This window comes from Poecilia formosa, unplaced genomic scaffold, assembly GCF_000485575.1.
Source record: "Poecilia formosa unplaced genomic scaffold, Poecilia_formosa-5.1.2 Scaffold171, whole genome shotgun sequence".
NCBI lineage: Eukaryota > Metazoa > Chordata > Actinopteri > Cyprinodontiformes > Poeciliidae > Poecilia > Poecilia formosa.
This window is the reverse complement of record NW_006800110.1, coordinates 748,379-762,987: the sequence shown is the minus strand read 5'-3', so window position 1 is coordinate 762,987 and position 14,609 is coordinate 748,379. Positions and strand designations below refer to the sequence as shown.

The window sequence follows — 14,609 nt, the reverse complement described above, 5'->3', positions numbered from 1 at the left end:
TGGTTGGCTGGACCACCATGAGTGAAGAAGACTGTTCAAATTTTAGTCTCTGCGGTGCTGCTCGGACAGTTTCCATTGGATGTATTAATGTATATTAAAGTATAATTGATGTTCACACCATTAGATTATTACCCCAGAGGTCCACCACAGCTGGCAGTTGGAGTTGTTGTTTTCCATCTGCAGTATTTTCCAAACAAAACAAACGCTTTTTTTCATATATTTTCATTTTCTCTGCACCTACACTACCCACCATTCACTGCTGCTGCACACCCTGATACATGTGAACACCTGCACAGCGTTTCAAGCGCTTGTATTTCTGCTTGTCTTCTGTCAAAGAAAATGATGAAGGGGAGGCAGAGCAGATGTCAGGAGTGATTGTGAGCTTATCCTAACATCATTGATTTTCCAGACATTCCTACTGAGGCCAGCATGGGTTTGTTTCCTCATCGAATGCTGAAGCTTTTGACAGGAGTCAGGAAGCTTGTCAGGATTGTTAAAGCTGAAATCAAAACCAAAAAAAAATAAAAAGTTGTCCACCTACACCTCTGCAACTTACTAACACACATTCCTGCTCACTTCAGCATGTTTTCAGAAGCTTTTAACAAGAGATGCTCTCTTTCTACTCGGATAAAGAACTCATCAGAGTGTTGGATCATGTGAGAAAGATGGAGGGAAAGAGACGGACATGGAGCGGAGAAAAGAAATAATTGGCCACACTGGTCGCGTGTGCAGCTTTAAACTCAGATACGATGAGACTGCCGCTTCTGTTAAGAGTTAGGACCTCTACGACCACCAAAGAGGCCCCATCTAGGTACACGAACGCCCACTGAACCGTGACAGCCCTGAGAGACAGCCTGTTATACAGGGGTATGATAACAGAGGAAAGCTGCTAAGAAAACAGTTCAATCCAGCAGTGCTGTGTTCAAACTTTTCTGAAAACGGGAGATAATCCGACACTTGGAGGAAATCTGAACAGCACTTTATAGTTCGAGGATGAAGAAAAGCTGAAAGATGTCATCAGTTGGTAGAAAACAACTCTTACAGTTCTCTCTCTAACGCATGTTTGTCTTGTCTGGTGTAAATATTTAGCGCGGAAATATTTTCAGTTCAGTTCATTAATATAGTGACAATTCATGACACGTCATCTTAAGCCACTTTACAAAAGGAGTCAAAGTTTATATCCAAACTAAAAAACAAATACCGATAACAGGATCATTAGGTCTCTCTCAAAAAGCAATAATTCAATTAATCACATGATAATTTAAAACAAACTCAATAATTTCCATTAGCCTGATTTATCATTTTTCTCTTTTCTTTTTTTACCAAAAACTGGGTGATAAAAGTCTTCAGTTTGGTGCTTCGGTCTCAACTATTCCGTTTTGAAAAGGACAATTTTATTTGTCGTTTCTGTTGTTTTATGTATTTTGGATATTTAAAATGTCTTCCAGTTCCAGTGTTAAGTGTTTAATTTAAAGATTATTGATCTTTGAGAATATGTTTTTGCATATTCTTATGCTATTACCATTATATTACTCAAAAATGGTTTCAAACCAAAAATATTATAGTTTATCGCAATAAGGTCTGTCGTGACATTATTACAGTTGGGTACAAGATATTTCACACCAACAAGTTTCTTCTGACTGGAAGTGATATTTTGGAGCTGCTTGTACTCCTTATGAGCGTACTTCAAGTTTTAAATATGCCAACAATTTTTTTTGTTAAAAAGTATTATCACTTACATTTTATGGCAAGTCAAAAAAAAAACATTTGACTTTTCCAGCAGCCGTTTAACATCGCATACAGCAGTAAAACCAAACGTGCTGGATCTCTGTTTGGGTTGCTAAGTAACGACCTGGGCTTCTGTGAGGTTGCTAAGCAACCGGGCAGTGCCTGCTGATTTGTGCTGTTACATTTGTATCGTTTTGGAAATGGCTCCTTTTCCAGACACTAAAAGCTTATTGCCAAAAACCGGATGCTTTTTAAGCACTTGGGTTGTTTTTAGAAGCAGTAGAAACCCAAATAGAAGCACATAGGTTAAAAGAAGTTCTAGTTCTTTTTCCCATTTTTCATTTATAAAATGGGAAAAATGTCTTTTTACAGGTGAAAAGAAATCTGCCATTGGGACTAGAACTATTGATCAAGATTAAAAAATTGACTTAAAACAAACTCCTATATCTTGCTGAAAATGTAAGTTAGTTTAGTCTGATTTGAAGTGCATGAAAATATTTGCTCTAGAAACTAGAAAAAATACTTGGTAAGGTTTTGTGTTTTTCGCCATGTAGCTAAAACGATAGTTTTCAAATTGTTGTCCAGAATGGATCAAAAACACTTTTAAACCAGTTAACATTTGGGAAATTAGCTTTCTTATTTGCTACATTTTGAGCAGTTTCTTACACATTTGAGTTGAGACTTGCTTTTCACAGAGTATATAAAGCTTTAAGTCAATGATCCAGAGGATCATTGATGACTCTTGAGGGACATTCTCTATGCTTTGATGCGTTTAGATTAGGCAGACTGGTGCACAGAGTCAATCAGCAGTCATCTGATTCTGCTCTGTTTGGGAAAACCATCAAACCAACCCAGTAACTCATCTGGATAAACCGACTCCGACCTGTAAGGATATTTATCAGACGTTGAATCCTGCTGTCGTTAAGACGAGTGCTCCAAGAGAAATGTCAGGGATTGTCGCTGCCGCCTGTTGTGTTTACATCCTATTCCCATTCTGCGGTTCCAGACGGATCGTCCGTGTTGCCTCCAGGCAGGAAGGATTTCCGCGTGCCCCCCTGTGACATGTCCCATCTTTAAAGAGCAGCTTTGATGGCGTGTGTTTCCTACAACCTCAGGCAAACCTAAGCATATCCGTCTCTGTGCACATTTGTCTGTCTGCATGTATAAATTCCTCTACTTAAAAAAGTGGAATAGTATTTCAGTAGTATTGGAAACACTGCAGGGTGAACACCAGTGGTTGTTCAAAAACATGTTGAAATTTAATTTGATTTCAAGTGAAGCTAATTAGCTTCATATCTTTTGTCAGTGCAGCCATAGGGGTGTATAAGTACTACTGTTCATTTAAACATAGTAAGGATTTTATTAGAAGTGCTTTGATACTGATCTTGTGGCCAAAGTGTGAACTAAAGGCTGTTTATGGAAGTGGAAGCGTGCAATTTGCAGATGGATTTTTGCTGATAATCTCTGTAAATCCTGAGCTGGGTTGTGCAATAAGATATATATATTTCTATGTTTCTATGTACTAATGTCTTCTCGACCACATATGATCAAAATTCTTAAAGTATTTTCTACTTTTGGGTATGAAGCTTTTCAGCGACACTAGGCAGCTAAGGAATGGAAACGAGTAATGCTAGTAATAAGAAACATTATAATTGTAGAATTAATAATCATTTGAGTCTGAAACTTTGAATCAAAGGATTACTCCAGTTCACAAAATATAAATATGGATGATTAAATCATTATTTACACAAGTATATAAGAACCCAAATACAATATTTTTTATTGCAAAATGGGATAAAGCTTCTAAAATAGTAAAGTAACAAGACTTTTCTGTATTTAGCTGTATTTAAAACACTAATGATGCATTTAAAACACTGTAGAACATTGAAAATGTAGTAGTTGCAACGAAACATAACATTTTGACTCAATTCGTAAAGTAGTCAACAGGCTGACATTGAGCAGTTGACATAATTCCTTAAGCGCCTAGTGGGTCTAATTAGCATCAAACCATAATTTACACTAGTGGTAGGTGAAATCTTAAAATTTTCTGATTGACCAAAAACACAAGTTATACAATTCTTTTTGTACAATTGGATGTAAATTCAGTTATATTGATTTGTTCATTGCTTTATTTGACCAAAAGCTATTTTTGTTTGCTTGTCGCCAAATTAGGAGATAAAGGATTCATTTTCTTGTATGCACTAATTTATTTTCCTTAAATTCAAGTGTTTGTTTCTCTCAAAACTCAAGTAGGCCTGAGCTTCCACTCCAACACAGTGGAAATAAGGGATTTCTTGGCAGAAAAACCTTAAAGTAACGTGTTTTCCTGACAAAAGTCCTCTCCGAAAAGCAACCAGGACTTGAAATCCATTAGCAGCTATCGTCCCCATCTCAGAAGGCAAAGGAGGAGTTAAGTGTTTGAGCAGCTGGGGACACGTAGACGGCTACTGGGGTAAATTTTCTTCTCGCGCTCCACGGAGAAAATCACTCAGCTGCATTGTGGGTACTAAATCAGAACCCAACGTTGTCGCCTCATCCATCTCTGTGAGCTGGCAGTGGCGCTGCTGTTACTCCTGAGACAGATTTAGAAGTGGCCGTTTATACATTCGGCTGCTGTTTTATTATCTGTGGAAGTTAAAGGTCTCAGCAGAAATATCCAGGATGTCTTGATTTGTTCATTTTCATTCAATCCGAGGACATTTTGTTCTGCATTTCCTAAAATTCACGCCGTCATCAAAACTTCAAACTGCTTAAAGGAATTACTTTCCGGGACTAATCTGAGTTTATTAATCTGTTTGCAGAGTTTTGTTGGAACAAAATCCTCTTCCAGTGATTTGCCTGGGTTTAGACAACCTTATTGGATCAAAGCAAACATTTGTTTTACTAAAACAAGGATCCCTGAACGGCTTCTCAGCTGAAAAGCAACAGATTCACCCCAAAATAGAGGAGAAGCACTTTGGTTTGTGCAAAATAAGAATGACATCATTACAGTTTTTTTTTTTGGTAAAACTTGGTTACAACCAGATGGTTCTAGGAAATGTTGGTGTGCGTTTCGAATATGTACAATATTATAAATATATAATTTTATATCTAAAACCTGCCTGGAGCTTTGACTAATTAAAGCAACACTTCAAATAAAACAAAACTAACTTTATAAGTAAATTATTACTCAATAATTCCTCAATATTGATAAAAAAGTTTGTTTTTTAGTTCCACTGGTAGATTATTTCACTTATAATATGACATTTTCTTGTGTTGTAGGTGAATAGTGACAGTAGATATTTTTCATCAACATTAAGGAATTATTGACTTTAAACAAGCTCCTAAATCTAGCTGAAAATGTTCTTATAAGCTAGTTTTATAGTCTTATTTGAAGTGTTATAAGATATTTGCACCAGAAATTCTTGCTAAGATTAAATTTTTGCAGTATTTTCATGCTGAATTCTGCTTTGCTTTGGTGCTTACACTGAAAAAACACAAAATCTTAGTTGTAGATTTGGATTAGTTTCTAGTGAAAATTTCTGATTACTCTTGAACTAAAACAAAACTAACTTTTCAGCTCATAAGAGCTTGTTCAAAATCAATAATTCCTTAATATTGATAAAGTGCTAAGACATTTTCCCATTGTATAAGTGAATAATCTGCTTTTCATGAATATAAAATAAATATTTATTACTATAAATTGCTGAAACGTTACTTCTTAGTTTCATCTTATTTCAAGTGTACTAAGATATTTGCTCTAAAAACTAGACCAAATATACTTGGTAAGATTTTAAGTTTTTGCAGTGTTGACTCTCATTTCTCACTTCCTGCATCTTACATTGACTGTTGGATCCTTTTATGTTTTGGAAAGTTTCCGTGGTTGCTCACCTCTATAATCTGCACAGTATTTTACCCTGCTCATAAAAGTCAAATTAATCAAGTAGCACCGGTGTTAGTGAGCTGTACGAGATGATTGGGACAATAACTGGTGCGTATCTTTTGAGAGAAACATGTCATCTAACTCACGTTCCCTCCCATTAAACCTTATAGAGCTCTACCTCCATTAGAAGTGTGGATATTACTCATATCAGACTCCCGAACTGCGCTGAGAGCTTCATTCAGCCGTGTGTCAGTCTCACATCTCTGATAATTGCCGAGTGGGTCATATATGAAAAAGAGGAGGAAAAATTGCTTCCTCAAAACATGGCAGATTTAATTTGTCAGCTTGGATGAAAATTGGCTTGCGAGGAAAACAAACGACGGTTACAAGGGCCGATGGTAGCAATTCGTCAGGGGAAGATTGAGGAGCTGGTCTAGAGATAGCTCACATCTCCATAAATCATGTTGACAACTGACTTGAACTGCATGAGGAGGAGGTCTCCCATAAAGCCAACCCGAAGAGGCGAAGATATAGGACGTCTCTCTGCTACTGCCCAGAAATAGAAACGACAGCTTGATGCATTGAGGATGACCTGTAATGGCCGACTGAAACACTCGCTGCACGCTCATTTAAAGCAGTAAACTGTGAAATATTTTTCATGCCATCTCTTGTTCTGACAAACACTGTTTCTGTTCACAAGCTACTCCAAATAATTAATAATAGGTTTCCCTTGAAGTTCTTGTGTTCCTCATTAACTCAGTTTTATCCTCATAGATTTGAGCCCCGGCTTAAAAAATGAGAGTATGACAGCTTGAGCATCTGCTACAACAATAGTTGTGACAAGATGTCTGTGCACTGTAAATAAAACTCTAATTAGTGGGATTTACTCTTTGTTTGTAGCATCTGGTTGCAAGTAATCTCCCAGATAGAAAGTGAGTTTGACTTGAGGGCCTTTGTCTCAAATGGATAATAATACAAGTGATATTTATTATCAGTGATGATTTCTGACATATAAATCTGCAGGAGTGCGCAACAGATATCTACACTGCAAAAACGCAACATCTAAGCAACTGGTTTTTTTAGTGCAAATAACTTACACTTCAAATAAGACAAAACTAAGATAAAAGTAACTTTTTGGCAAGATATAGGAGATTGTTTTAAGTAAATAATTCCTTAATATGGCATAAAAGTATATGTTCTACTTTTAAAATGGGAAAAACTTCTTGTTAAAATCTGCCAGTGGAACTTGTATCTTATAAAATCACTTTTGAGGAATTTGTGACTTAAACAAGCTCCTATGCCTCGCTGAAAAGTTACTTGTGAGTTTTATCTTATTTCAAGTATAATATATTTGCACAAGAAACAAAATCAAAAATACTTGGTAAGATTTTGTGCTTTTGCAGCGTAAGTACATCATATCTGGGAAAGTCTGTTTTTATGTTTTTTAGTTTATTTTAGCTGCACACTGCAAAAACACAAAATCTTAGTAGCATCCATAAAATAGTCAACAAACTGACATTGAACAGCCTGTTTCATTCCTTAAGTGCCTAGTGGTTCTAATTAGCATCGTACCAAAATCTACACTAGTAGTAAGTGAAATTATTAATCTTTATTTAATTAAACAAGTAATTGACACCAAAACACAAGTATTAATATTTTTTGTACAGTTGGATGTACTGATGATGGGTTAGACTCTTTTGGGACGTTTTGCATTTTTTTAGTTCTTAAAAGGCGGAAATGAAGATTGATATTTCCGATTGTATTAATTTAATTCCTGACTGTATTTTCTCCAAGAGAAATCTTTTTCTTGTCTCCAAATTAGGAGTGAGGGATGTCTTTCTTATTTTGTCTGCTTGTTTTTTCTACATAACCAAGTGTTTGTTTCTCTCAAAACCTGACCAATTTTGCACCAAGGAGGCTTGAGTTTCAATTCCAACACATTGGAAACGACTGAAAGTTTAAATACAAGCAGGAACCAAGAGCAAGATAAAGATAATTCAGTTTCATTTAAGACTTCCTGAAGCTTTGCAAATGTTGCAAATGTCCATTAACCCAATAAGCCAAGTTAACTCTGATCATAAGGCTCTCGTCTTCCTGATGTACACCAGGAAACATAAACGAATAAGACCCCAGCAGGTATGATCTTCCATGCTTATTTACAATGCTGAGCGCGTAATCCGAGTCGTGACCTGTTGATAGGATCAGTAAATGCAGCGTAATGCTAAAAGTTGAACTTTAATATCCAGCATTACTCCATTACAGGAAGCATTAATGTGATTACAGCGAGGCCCCCGCTCCGTAATGCATTTCTCCCAGCAGAACGGCCGCGATGTGCTGAAAATACATCACCGGCGGGGCCGTGTGTGTTGTTCTCCGTCGGCTCCTTACAACTGTGACGCCCAGCTGAGTGTGTAAGCTTCTCACTCGCCCTCGCTGCCTCCCCGTCGGAGGCTCGGGAAGCTGCGTGTTCGCGACTTCACCAGATGTTGATTCAAACGCTGAGCAGATGACAGACTTAGCCGGCAGCTGAATGGAGAGAAATCCACAGTCCAACACTCAGCAGGCCTCCATCTCACTTTCTCTCCACTTGCTTTGTTTACTTACGTCTGTCTCACTTCTTTCTCTTTCTGCAGAATCTTAGAGATTTGACGTGTTTTGTCTCCGGCCTGTTTAGGAAGTTCACAAGGATTTTGATGTAAAATTCTAATAATTACTCTGCACAAATACAGAATATTACCAAGTATTTTAGATCTACTTTCTAATGCAAATATCATAGCAGCACACTTGAAACAAGAGAAAACTAACATTTAAGTAACCTTTCAGCAATACATATGAGTTTGTTTTTAGGAAGTTCTACTTATAATATGGAGAAAATATCTTGTTATAAGTGAAATAATCTGCCAGTTCTTTGTAAAAATCAATTTTGAGGAATTATTGATGTAAAACAAGCTCTTATCTTGCTGAAGTTACTTGTGAGTTTTGACTAATTTCAAGTGTACTCAGATAAATACTTGGTAACATTGTATGTTTTTGCAGTGCAAATACTTTATCTCTGAGAAAGTTCATATCTTTTAGTTTATTTTAGCTGTACACTGCAAAAACACAAAATCTTAGTGGCATCAACAGACTAAGATTTAACAGTCTGTTTCATTCCTTCAGTGCCTGCTAGATCTAATTAGCATCATACCATAATTTACACAAGCGGAGATGGTATGCTCAAAATTATATGTTGAAATTCAGTTGGATGAAGGATTTATTGACTTAAAAGAAGCTCCTATTTCTTGCTTGTAAGTTAGTTTTGTCTTATTTCAAGTCTACTAATAAAGTTGCACTAGAAACTGGACCAAAAATACTTGGTGAGATTCTATTTATTTCAGTTTAAAATGTACAATTAAGAAAAACAGCACTCTGATTGCTGTGGCTTAATGTGGTGGTGATTGTCTTGAAGTAATTTATTTTGTAATAAACATCAAATTACTGCAGCATTGCCAAGTGTGTAAATCTTTGGATCTGAAAAATATGCAGATCTAAAGTGTTTCAAGTTGCCCTTAAAATTATGTATGGATCCAATTTTGATTAGAAAACCAACACAGAAGGACAGGAAGGGTAATTGTTGCTTTTATCCTGTTTTATTGGCTCAGAAACAAAATACTAAAGTGAGGTAACATCATGCCAAGTCTCTCAGCATCTCAGCGGATGTTTATAGGATAGCATCTAACTTTTAATTGCTGAAAATTACTTGATATATCTTAAATTAAACTCTCCTCTCAGAATGAATTTAAGCGTTAATCTCTCTGAAGACCAAGTAGAAATTAAACTGTACTTATTAAAGTGACAATCCACATGAAAATGTATAAAACACTGCAAAAACACAAAATCCTGTCACCTTTTTTTTTCAGGTTTCTGGTCTTAGTTCAGTTGAAGCAAACAAATTTCTCAAACAAATTTCAGCAAGATAGGAGCTTCTTTTAAGTCAGTAGTTTCTAGTTCACTGGAAGATTATTTCACATATAACATCGGGAACATGTGTTATACATGAAATAATCTGTTATCTCATCAATGTAAAGGAATTGACTAAACTTAAGATGATATTTTGCTCAGAAGTTACTTTTAAATATTTACTTGTCTTTCTAATTTAAAGTCACACCAGACGTTGTCACCTGCTACACAGAGTTGGTTGTTACCAACATGGTGTGGAATATATAAAGTGGGAAAAGGCTTTTTCAGGTGTTAAATACTTATTTCCTCCTTTGTTCTGGCGTTATCTAAAATGTCTGAAACTAATGCATAAGCATGGAGGAAATGGATGTCTGCATGAAAACCATAAACCTGGAATTATCTCTTCCAAACTTATCATTAGATCTGGTCCTCGCAATCTTCGCTCAGATGGAAAAATATTGAAAATCACGTAACATTCTTTTTGTTTACAGTAAGCAAACTGTTTTCTCTCTATGCTTATCTGCCTTGAAATCATTTATAGGAAGAACCAGGCGCATTTAGAGTCGGCGGACTCTTATTCACCTAAATATGATTTGCAGGCGTCTCGTCTCTTTGCTCCTAATTCATGTCTGGCTCTTCAAATATTTAAAGCTGGAACTTCACCGAAGTGACAGCAAACACTCGAATAGATAAGAGACGTTGTTGAACCAGACAGTTGGGACAGGAAGGGACCTTTTTCAAATCGTTTTATAATATAACTGTAGTTAATTTTAACCAAAGAATAAATTAGGAGAGATGTTGGTGATTACCTTCCACTTCAACTGAACTCATGTTGACTTTACCATTAAATGAAGAAGAACCAATAATCCACACTTCAGCCTCTAAAACCCTAAACGCCTTTATTTCCTGCTAGCTTAGCACCGTTACCTGTTAGCACAAGGCGACTGTTTGTTTTTTCATTTTCTGGTTAATATCTGTGTTTTATTCTGAAATTTGTTGATACAGCTCAACAAATTTCATACAGAAAACATAAAACAAAAACCAAATCTAACTGAATTAGCAAAGCAAACTTTAGCAAATTATTCAGTCGTTATTCGGTAAAACCTGGAAAACATCCAGTATAAATAAGTGTATTTCTGTATTTTAACACAAATACTCTCTACCAAGTTTTTTTCTATAATTGGATATTTTTAGGGAAACCTAAACGTTTAATTTTTTTAACACTTTTTCATTTGGACAGCGAAAACACCTGAAGCATTAGCCTCAGCTCTAACACAGACATGTCATTCATAACAACAATAGTGGTGAATTATGTGTTCACTTGTAATTTATTATAAGTTTTATAATCCAACGTGACACAGAGAAGAAGCTTCACTCCATAGAAAAGACACAATAAAACATTCCTGTGTGTTTGGCCCTTTGTGAGTTAGATAATTTGTTTATTTAAGCTAACAGCATAATCCCATACTGTGAGACAAAAAGTAAAAGATCAACCAACTTTAATTTAATTTAAACACTCTTATGTTCACACAGCAGCAGCATGTGATTCAAATCCATTTAGTTTTTTCCCCCCATATTCGCAGTTTAAACGACACAATTCCAAATTTTTCACCCCCCAAAAAACCTAATTGTGCTACTTTATGTGTTTCTAAGTTGGATCGTATCCAATGGTTTTCAAAATGTTGGTAGTCAGAGCGGGAATGTCGTATTTTATCCGCTTTGCGTTTCTGCACCAAAACAATCCAAATGTGGTAGATTTTCTTAATATGTTTAAGATTGACAATAAGGCTCCTGTTGCTCAAAAACGTTAAAATTGATCAATAATTGGTTATGGCCATTATTACTTTGGTAACGTCTTTACAGTGTAACGTCTTTCTTTTCCATTTTGTGGTTGTAAACCGTTCACACAAAAGTCTAATTGTGGTTGCATTAGCGACCACTTCGGAAAAAAAAAAAAAAAAAAATTAACAAAAATATTTAAATTGAGCATAAAGAGCTGCTGTGTTAATGTAGCCTTTGTTGATTTCAAATATTTAAATTTGCTCCTCCTCTCCTTGGGCTTTGACCAAATATTAGTGGTTCAAGTTGATGTTGATTTTCTTTACCTGTATGTCGGATTTATCTGCATCTTCTTGTTTTAAATTCAAATGTCAGTCATTCTTGTGGTTTGTACTTTGCTGCTTTTTAAGAACTTGGCTGTTAGGATAATTAGCGTATTAGCAGCTTAGCTTTTTGGGAGCGCTAACGTGCTAATCTTGAATTTGAGAAGACGATAGGGTTGGAGTAAAGTAGACAGAGCATGATTGATGATACAGATAATTCTGTTATCTTGTTTTTCAGAGGCGCTGCATCATCTTCTGGTTTCCAGTTTTCAAAATTGGCGGTGAAACTTGAGGATTAGGAAGTGGAGTCAACAAACCAGTTGACGTTATGGACCGTGTTCGTCTTCTTTAGTCTGTCTGTAAGTACCCCAAAACTCGATTAGCACACTGTTAGCTGAAATCCAACCAATAATTTGATGAAACCCAAGGACGCCTGCTTTAAAACCAATTTAATCCATTAAAATCTCAAACAACTGTAGGATTTTTTAACGACAAGACATGAAAACTGTTAAGAAGCTCTCCCACCAGTTTAGATAAACCTTCACAGGAGACATTGGATAGTTCAGGGAGAATAACTGATCCGCCCTGCCGATTGTAGAGGCAATAACAAACGCCATAGTTCCTTTTCTACATTTTCTATTCTGTCTCATCTGCTGCTGCAGACTCCTGAGCTCACAGAAAGGACACAGGTAATGTTATTTCAAAGGAGAGAATCGGCTACGGGGAGCCGGGAGGGGGGGCAGAGACTATGGCTGATGTCTTTTGAACCCTGGGATCAAACGCCTCATCCATGTTAGCGTGTGGAAGTGGGGAGGTGCTCGGCCCCGACGCTCCCACCTATTGCTGCAACAAGGCGCCAGGGATGTCGGCTGCATCAAACAGCAGGAACTCTGATGAATTTGAAGCCGTGTGTACTCTCAAGAGCTCAGCAAAACAAACAACATCTGTAGAGTATTTGTCTGGAAATGGAGCACGGGTTACGTTTAGGACATCTCTCTTTTAACTGCAGTTATGTGGTTCTGGGTGATTTATATACATCGAAATTAGAGCTGCAACTAACTGTTTTAGTAACTGATTAATCAATTATTTTGACGATTATTCGCGTAAGAAAATGTAACATTACACATTCTCTTAACCACTTAAACCTTTTTTATGCAGTATTAGAAATACATTAAAATGTGCAAATAAATAATTCAGTCTCTTTTTGACTAAGACTAATAAACTTGCATTATGGAAGGAACATCAAACACTGGGACTCAGATGTTTGTATATCCAAACTAAAACACAACAACCAAACAATGAATAAAATGCACATAATAAAAAACATGCAGCCACAACCATAAATACAAGGAATTGTGGCGTCTCTATAAGCAAACAAACCCTTAAAAAATTCATCATAATGGAAACTATTGAACTCATTTTAATTTACCATAGAATTAGTTGATTGTTTAGTTGTTTAATTTGACAGGTCAGCTAACTCTGAAACCTCAAATTGGCCAAATTAAGCCCCTAAATAAGCATGAAGCTCTGAGCAGGACTGGAGGAGAGTAAACAATATTTATCTGAACCATATGGACGAACTTTCACAACATTAAACGGGCATTAGCCCAAAACCATAAACCACATCCAGATTTAACACGTTTACATTCACAAATTTAACCTTCTTAGTTCTGTCTGGATGTAGAATCATGTTATAATGACCCATTTTGAGTTTTTTAAACAAATACCAAGGGGTTGGTGGCCACTTGTTCTTGTATGGTGCAGTTTGAATATTTCTTAGTTTTGGAAACACCTTGCAGAAACATGGAAATTGATATTTTTCGGATTGTTTTGGAAAATGTCGATGCCACAGAGACCATTTTAATGTATAATTTCCACAGTTCCAGTTTGTTTACTTTACCACATCAAATCCTAGCAGAATATATCGAAGTTTGTAGTCCTAAGTGGATTTTTCTGTTTTTATGTAAAAAATAGTGATAATAATGAACAAGCGAACGTCTTTGCAGTCCATGAGGGGGCTGTGCAACAAGCTGTTAACAGTGCTAGCATTTTTGCAGCTTATTAAATTGAACGTGTCGGCATACAGCTGCTCAATAACACATCTAGCACACAGTTGTGTTTCTGACCATCTGCTCGCTGTTGTTTCTTCTTTTTATCTTTGTTTTCCTTCTCCACCAAGTTCACAGGAAGGCTCTCGCTCTACAAAACGCTCACTTTACACTCATCATTTAGCTGTTTTCATATCATCCACTGGTACAGGTACAGTCTCAGAATGTGCAGCAGGTCCAAAGGATGGTAATTTGTAAAAACCCAGGTTGAAAGCATCTCTGTGAGGCAACAACTAAATCCAGTGTTTTATTGTTTCACCTCTTCTTTGTCTCACACAAACAGCATGAGACTTTCTTTGTTTGTTTGCGATCGATCGAACGCCTCTGGGTATGAAAGAAAAACGACGACAGGAACTCAGATAGACGTCTTCACACGTCCTTTAAAAACAGATTCACTTTCTTTGCAGCTGCCGATGAGCCCGGCGATAGCTGCATTATGAGGGCTGCGCTTTCTGCAAACTCTCAAGGTGCATACGCCAGTGTGTTGGTGTGTGCACAGACCCGGATCTTCTCTTTCATCCCCACATCTGTGGCAGGCTGCCACGGGCCCGTATCATCTGCCACAATACACCTGTTGGGGCGAATTTGATACCTGAAGATAATGGATTGGAGTTCAAAGAGGAGAATGCGGACAGGAAACTTTTCCAGAGGTCGCATTTCATGAGCAATCTGCGCTGATGCAAGCACACACACGCAACGGAAAAACGCCCCGACACACACATGTGCTCACAAGATATGAACAAAGACACACACACCAGCAAGGCTGCGCAGTAGCAGCACGTTTTGCATCAAGATTTGTTTCTTTTTCTCGCAAATCTGACCAAATGGGTGTAAAATCATTTTCTTTTTCACGTTTAAAATGGCAGTATT

At 36.8% G+C, this 14,609-nt stretch overlaps 1 protein-coding gene across 1 annotated transcript in view; it reads right to left on the bottom strand.

The window, feature by feature from the left end:
• LOC103146927 (cadherin-20) overlaps positions 1–14,609 on the bottom strand; it is a 97,662-nt gene that overhangs the window by 63,334 nt on the left and 19,719 nt on the right. The gene's annotated exons all lie outside the window — the stretch shown is intronic.